This window comes from Puma concolor, chromosome A3 (assembly GCF_028749965.1).
Source record: "Puma concolor isolate L17-30 chromosome A3, mPumCon1.1.hap2, whole genome shotgun sequence".
Taxonomy (NCBI): Eukaryota; Metazoa; Chordata; class Mammalia; order Carnivora; family Felidae; genus Puma; species Puma concolor.
The window spans coordinates 23,040,809-23,047,915 of record NC_141669.1 but is presented as its reverse complement, the minus strand read 5'-3'; positions in this window follow the sequence as shown (position 1 = coordinate 23,047,915).

The following is a 7,107-nucleotide window of genomic DNA, read 5'->3' as shown; positions in this document are numbered from 1 at the left end:
TGCTTGGGGGCGCCGAGGCGGCCCTGGCCCTGGCCTTTCTCTACCCCCGCGCACCCCCGAGCCCAGCGCCCTTGGTCTGTTCCATTGGCGCACGTTGCCAAAGATGGTCATTTGCGTTAGAGGACGCGAGTGCGGGTTCCCTCGCTTTCGGGTGACGTGGAGGGAGAGGGATTCCCTCGCCGGCTCCCGAGCGCGCCGCGGCCTCCTCCCTCCACCGCCCTGGGAAGGGGCGCGGGGCGGGGCCCCGGAGAGCGGCCGCTCGGGCCTCGGCGCCGGGTTTTACAAAATAATCACAGCCTGAAGAGCGAGACGGGCGGTTCAGTGAGGCGCCACCGCGAGGCCGGGAGCCGGGCGCGCAGAGCGGCTCTCAGGGAGGGCGCGGCCAAGCGCGGTCGTCGGCGCACTCCGCGGCGCCGCCCGGTGCAGCGGGAGCCCTGGGCGCGCGGGGTGCCCGCGCCGCCCTGCGGCCAGGCCTTGGCGGGGCGCGGCGCCGCCCGGCGGGGCCGACCAGCCTATTTTTCCCGGCCTGGCTGGCTGCCCACTGCTTTCCCCCACCCCCAATACGCTTCTTGGTTTTTGTTTGTTTGTTTTTTTGGGGGTTTTGTTTTCGGCCCTACAATTAATCTGTTAGGGGTAGCCCTGAAGACAAAAAATTAACCAGTCAGGATATTCCGGCCGCCCTCCGTGCGGGACAATTAGGATGCATCTAATAGTAATCGGGCGTTAGAAGCAAACTCGACTGTTAAGAATTTTTTAAAAAATAGAGAGGGAGGGAAGACCGGGCGAGGGTGTGCCCCAACCAAGTCTTCAGCTGTTTTGGAGGGAAGTTCGGGGAGCAAGGAGTCTGTACTCCTGGGTCTTCCCGCCTCGCCCGGGGTAAAGAGCACAGACCTCGGAGTACGAACGCCAGGCTGTGCTATTTACGAGCTGTAAGACTTTGGGCGAGTCCCTTAACCATTCTGGGCTTCGGTTTCTTCCTATAAAATGAAGGGGTTGGGACGGATGACCTTCTAAGGCCCTTGCCAGCTCTGGTACTTCAATTGTTGTGCAAAGACGATCCGGAGGAGCACTGTACTAGGAGTCAAGGAACCTGGGTTCTGGTCCAGGCTCTGCTTTAGTCTCGGTTTGCCCAACTTTTAAGCGGCACCATCTGTACCCGCACAGGGTCCTTGTGAGGACCCAACGGGAAGCTATGTGAAGGCTGCGTACGCTGTGAAGCGCTGTGCGTTGCAACACGTCACAGATCCGGTCCTCAGTTTCCTTATCTGTAAAGTGGGGGGAGTTGCTAGGAAAGAAAAATAGAGCTGGGAACTCAAAGCTTTCCCGGGGCACTATATAAAGCGCTGGCGTTTCCGGGACGGCTGGCGGCATCTGGCCGCCCCAATGGCCCCAAGATACGGTAATCCCAAACAATACTCGGGGTCATTGTTTACAGCTATAAAACACATTCTGTCCTGAGCTCCATCCCCAAGGACGCGCGCAGCGAGGCGAGGCGGGCCCGACCCCTCGCACCTCCGCCGCCGCCCTCCGGGCAGAGTCCTTAACTCCGCCGGCCCGGGCGAGGTGTGCGGCCGGCGGATGTGCACCCAGGCCGCCGGGGACTGGGGGTTTTTGTTTTGTTGTTGTTTCATCCCTGAGTCCTGTCTGCCTGGGTGTTTACGTGCCTCTCCCAGCAGGACTGAGTAAATGCAGTTCTTTGACGCAAAACCCATCAGCCCTTTCCCCAGCGGCAGTGGCAAAACCAGAAAACTGGGGGCGGGGGCGGTGTCGGGGAGAGCGCAGGAAAAGAAATCGTGACACTTTCTCACTCGCCTCTCCGTCCCCTCCTGCGCCACACGGCCCCCCGGGTGCCTTAGCGAGATCTTGGGGGGCTGCAAGGGGAGGCGCGGCTGGGGCACCCAAGACCCTCCCGAGGACAGCCGCGTGTTGAAGCGGCGCGAACAGATGCACTTTTGGTTTTCCTTTGAGCACCAGCGGCTGCCTGGCCCTCCCCCACCCCGCGTTCGAAAATCCGGGTGCTTCTGGGTCTCTCCCACACAGTTCTTCCAGTAATGCGAGGGGAAAGGAGGAGGGGGAAAGGAGAGGGAGCTTCCTGCGCTGCCTCCGCCGTCCCGGGCGCGCCCAGGCCCCGGCCGGCGCCGCCGGGAGCGCGCGGGCGGGCGAGCGCACCCTCGCGCCCTCTCCCGCCCCCGCCCTGCCTGCTCCCCGGCCTTTTCCTTTCTTGTGGGTTCCCGTAAAGCCCAGCAGCACCGAGACGTCTGCAGAGCACCACGGAATCTGTGCTGATGCAAGTCGCTAGCCTCCCTTTGGTGCGCCCGGCCTGCCTCGGAGCGCTTTGATCCCGGTCTTCCCCAGCTCCAGAACTTGTGTTGGCTCCCTCTGCCCGCCGGGAGGCCTGCGTTCTGCGGCCGGCCCTCACCTTTCGGTTTCCCGAAGCGCCAGACGCACAGAGCTGCGCCTGGTGCTGCGGTGACCGGCCGTATGCTGGTGCCTCCGCCAGACTGTGAATGCCAAGCCGAGGATTCAGCCTCTAGGCCCAGTTTCTTGCCTGCTTCTTGGGGAATCATTTCCGATCCCAGTTAGAAAGGGTCCCCTGGCTCCCTGGAATAATAGACTAAGAAGAATAGAGGCCAACCTTCACGGAGTGCTTACCAAGAGTCAGGCTGATTACACGCATTGTCTCATGCAGTCCTCCCAACAAACGTTTGAGGTGGATATTATCCCCTGGTTGCAGATCAAGAAAGTGAGATTAAGTAGCTTGTCTAGGAGATTTGGTTGGTGGGTTGGTGATCCAGTTGGAAATGCAGCTGGACCTCTATGACACCAGGTTCTTCCTCTTATCCAGGACACTGGATGACCTGCCTCCTACTGGAAGGTCCTTGTTTCTCTCTTACTGGTCTCCAGAAAGCATGGACTTCATTTTGTGCGTGACTTTGTCCTACACTTAGAGGTGCTCCTAAATTCTCAGCTGAATAAATAAACAGCCTGGCATCACGGCTCAGCTTAGGGAAAGGTCATGTCAGGTGAAGGGAACAGAGGAGAGAAGAAAAGGGTTGGGGAAGAAAAGGATAGCTTAGGACTTTTTTCTTTCTGCCTCTCTGGGTCTGCCTGGCAGTTGTGTCTCCTCCTTTGTCCCTTCAGCCCAATGTTTGGTCCCTTACTTGAATCCCAGAATGGCTGCCTGCTCTGGGCTGCACTGGCCCACACATCTGAGCGCTGGAAAGTGCATGAAGCCTTTCATATACATAGCCTCACTTGCCCTCACACAACCTCCCTGCCACGGATGTGACAGCAGTGGAGGTGACTCTGGATTGCCAAAGACGAGACCAAAGAACAGAATGGCAAGGCAGCCTACTCAAGATTTCCCAGACTGTGGGTGTCAGAGCCTGAGCTCAGAGCCATGCCATCTGACTTTGCACCCAGTGCTCTTCCCCATCACCTATGCTCCCCGCCTTGACAGGCCAGAAGCAAACTCCACGTCTCAGTGATAAATGGTCCTCTCTGCATCCTGCCTAAGCAAATCTGCCATCATTTCTCTGTAGGAAGCCACACGTTTTGATAATCTTTGAACACTTCTGAAAGCCACTGCATCTTATCACCAGTGACTAATATGGAAGTGTTGGTGTTTGCCCAGAGATCTCTGGATCAGTCAGGAGTCAACCAGGAACCAGACTTCAGCCCAGCTGGCTCAAAGGAAGAGGCTTTAATGGAGAATCTCCATACAGAGATGGGGGCATGGCTAAGAGAACAAGGGACCTTGGCACCCAGGACCTAGCAACAGCTGGAAACTGTGACCACCCCTAAGATTGCGAAGGGGAGGAAACAGTGTTATTAGAGCCTGGTGTGCACTGGGGCCATGGAAGAGGGCCATGGAAAAGGGCCATGGAGCAGGACAGACAGAAGGAGCCACGGCCAGTGAGTGCTAGAGGGGGTGGGGCTGGGGAGGGATGCCAGACCCATCTCTCATCCCCTCTCCCCATCTCTAGCTAAAGGCAGCCTACTGAGGTCAGCCCCTCCAGGACATACAGAAGGGCAAAGAAGGGCGAACAGTGGATTTGGTGGGGGTGGGGGAGGCACGCCCAGCGTATTGGGCAGGAGCTAGTATAGCTGCATCTTCTCATGGGTGACATTTCAGGAAGGGGGGAAATGTGACTCAGTCAGTGGGTCTCACACCTGAGTGGGGGTGAGTGTCAGAATAACCTGCGCATCTTTTTCAAATTGCACTTGCCCTCCCTTTAAACTTTACGGACACGCTGAGCCACTAATCCCAAGGGAATGTGTCCTATCCCTCAGGTGTGGGAGCAGAAGACAAGTTGGGAACCACAAATCAAAAGATATCAGGATCCAGGGGAGAGAGCTGAGTGAATAAGCGATGCTGACTCCCTCCCCTGTTGTCTCCTTTAAATTCCAAGGGCGACCCTCCCAGCTAAAGTGTTCTGAGATGTGGCCTGTACCTCTGCCCACCATGATGCCTGTTTCAGGTGTAGGACATACACGAATGAGAAGAAATGAAAACAAGGAGTTACAGAAACCCTCACTCTAGAGGCAATCATCATAATAATATTAAAACAATGTTTGGGGCACCTGGGTGGCTCAGCTGGTTAAACATCTGATTCTTGATCTCAGCTCAGGTCTTGGTCTCAGGGGCGTGAGTTCAAGCCTTGACTTGGGCTCCTTGCCGGGTGTGAAGCCTGCCTAAAAAAGACAAGAAATAAGGGCGCCTGGGTGGCTCAGTTGGTTAAGCGTCTGACTCTTGGTTTCGGCTCAGGTCATGATATCATGGTTCATGGGATGGAGTCCTGCGTCGGGCTCTGCGCTGACAGCATGGAGCTCGCTTGGATTCTCTCTCTCCTTCTCCCCCTGCCCCTCCCCTGCTTGTGCATGCTAGTGCTCTGCTCTATCTCTCTCTCTAAAAAAAGAAAAAAAACAAAAGACAAACAGAAAACCCTGAATGTCTTGCATCAAGCTGATGGTCACGTGTTAAAAATTCATCAAGCTCTACCCTAAGATTGGGGCACTTTTTTTTTTTTTTTTTTTTTTTACTGTATTTTGCTTTCAATGACACAAAAAAAGCAAACAACCACAACAACAAAAGCTTTTTGTTGCCTTAGACCACATTTAGAGTTCTATTGAAGTTTGTATGAGATTTTTCAGCAAGTTGGTGGCTTTCTGGCCACCTGCTTTCGGCCACTGGGAGACTCTGAATAGTCAATGCCCCAGAAAGCTTTGGGCAGGAAGAGGGTACTTCCCCAGCTGTTTTCTTTTTCTTTTTTTTTCTTTTTTTTTTTTTTTTAAGCCGGATACATTCCAGAGATAAGTGCCCAGCGCTATTATTCAGAAATATCTTTATGAGTTAGAACAGAAGTTACCCCGGGTAGGAATGTTTGTGGGGTCTGCAGAGGAGGAACGGGACAACTTCCCTCACTTCTCCTTCTGGGTCTCAGAACTGCACTAGGAGAGATGGCTCAGGGTTGGCCTTCCAGTTCGAGATCCAAGGATGACCCTGCTATGGCTGGCTGTGTGACTGGAGTAAGGTGCTTGACATCTCCAGGCCTCCGCTTCCTCATCTGCTACCAAGAAACTGGACTGAACATAGGGTCTGTCTTAGGGCAAAAGGAGGTATAGAAGAAACTCTTTCCCTGCCACTCCTCTGTCCGAGATGAGACTCCCGTCAGGCATCTTCAAGTTCTTCTTGGAAACATAGGTCTCCATGGTGTCCCCTTCTGGGTTCTAAGGACCCAGAAGTCCAGGGGAAAGGGGCGATTTGGCCCCAGCGTGATCTTTTGCCCTGCTGTGCCCTGCCCAGGCCGGGAGCTCCAGGCAAGTTCCACCCACTTCTAATTCAGTCAGAGCCCAGGACCCTGCCAGGCTGTCTGTCACAGCCATCCATCAGCTGGCCCCAGGATTCGCCTAGCCTGTGCTGGGAAAAGGAGAGCATCAGAGAAACCTGAAGCGTGGATGGGCCCTGCCCTCAGGCGGCTTACAATCTAGCTAGAAGAATAAGAACTAACACACACATTAGTGGGGGCATGAGGCAGGAACAATAGTGACACCCATAAAAACCTTTTATAGGCCTTACCTTGTACCAGACAGTCTTTTAATGGAGTCCTTTATATGAACTCAGTTAATATTCACAAGTACTCTATGAGGCAGTTACAATTATTATTCCCAATCAACAGATGAGGAAACTTGAAGTCAAGAGGGGTAAACTCACCCGGATTTCCAGAGAAAAACAGAAACAGAGCTGGGATTTGAACATGTGCACCCAGGCCACAGACTCTTGGTACCGAAGGTATTAAATGAATCTTCCCATTAGCATGGTGCTGGGCCATTACAGGCCATCTCTACACACACAGATGCGTCACCCAGTAGGGTTTTATCTGATCTTCTCAACAGTCTGTGCGGCAGACAGGGCCCACATTACCGGTCCTACCTTCCAAAAAAAGAAACTGAGGTTCAGGTAAGGTAAGTCATGGGCTCAAGGTCGCACCAACCTTGATGCGGAGCAGGGGTGTCCCCAGGTCTCCTGACTCCCGTGTGCCGGGCTTTCTGCTTTTCTCTTCTGTATACTGGGCCCGCAGAGGACATAAGTGGAGTCCATTGAGAGACCAGGAACAGGAGGCCTAGTTGCTTTTCCAGGGCAACTGAGTTGGGGATCTGTATCTTGCAACTAAGAGAGTGGACTCACGCGGCAGTGAGCACACAGAGAACACCTGACAGTTAGCACTCACCGTTTGCTAGACACTTCAAGAAAAACGGAGACAGGTAAGGAAGTGGCTGTCTTCAAAGAGTTTGGAGTCTGGTGAGGGATGAGAAAGATTCTCGAATAGCTTTACGACAAGTCATAACACAATAAACGCCACAAGGGAGCTCCCAGGGTTCTCTAGTTAATGCCGAGGGTGCGAACACACCGGATAGAAACAATAAGAAAAGCTCTCATGAAGGTGGTGGCAGTGACACTGCCCACAGGAGTCTGGTGGGATGTTGCCAAGGCCAAGGCCAGGGAGCGTGCAGAGCAGACAGCATGCGAAGGGTCCAGGTTCGGGAAAGTACATGTGTGCAGGAGCAGGAATAAATTTATGGGGTTGACTGAGACCTGGGGCATGT